The sequence below is a fragment of the Aythya ferina genome, assembly GCF_964211825.1.
Source record: "Aythya ferina genome assembly, chromosome: 10".
NCBI lineage: Eukaryota > Metazoa > Chordata > Aves > Anseriformes > Anatidae > Aythya > Aythya ferina.
Window position 1 is genome coordinate 10,922,762 of NC_140306.1, and position 903 is coordinate 10,923,664.

Below are 903 nucleotides of genomic sequence, written 5' to 3' on the forward strand. Positions count from 1 at the left end.
GGGAAAAGACAGTAGGATATGTACATCTCTGCACGTATCTGAGTAAATCAGAAAGTGGCGGGAGCAATGGTTATTCGTTGAGGGGACCTATTTTGCCATCAGTCCCAGTTGTGGGTTCCTGGACTCTGAATGAGGTGACTCCTGTTCCTGTCCTGCCTTTGATCCCATCTGGGATATTCTCAAAATCTCCTCCTACCTCAGTTTCCCTCTGTTGTCAGACAGGTAAATATTGTTTCCTCCCTTTGTAAAGCTCCCCATGAAATGCTGCTAAGACAGAGCAAGGTGTGGTGTTTTTATGGCTGCTCTTTGCCTTGGGTTTGCAGAGGAAGCCTGCTCTCACCCCGAGGCACGCTGACCTGCCGGCACCAGCAGGAGGGAGCAGCCCCAGGACTCCCTGCAGAGGTGGCACTTTGAAGCTGACGGTGTTGCGAGTGCATAAATCCCTTCCTACTATGTGCTTCCTTGCCCTGGTGGCATTTATGGCTTGTTGCTGTGTTTTAGGAGCATTAGGGAAAATACAGATAGTCTGGCATTTTATTACTCATATTTCTCTGCTCTTAATGACTGAATGGAGCACGACTTGCTAATGAACTAGGCTGAAATGAATGCATTTGTGGCACTAATTGAAATAAATCCAAGGTCTGGCTTTTCAAAAGGAGTAAAACCTCTAGCACTCTCAAAACAAGAAAAAAAAAAAAAAAAAAAAAAAAAAGCCTCTTTTTCTGTCTTTAACCCCTGCGTGTTGTCTTTCTGTACAGCTGCTTTTGGGTGCAACAGAGCAAGGCAGATTCTGCTTGCAGGAACTAGGGATTCATGGTGCAGGATGCTGGGGAGGGGGCTTGGTGTTGCTCCCTTCCTCATCTATAAAAGCAGCTCATTAGGGGCAGTAGGGTTCTCAGGTAG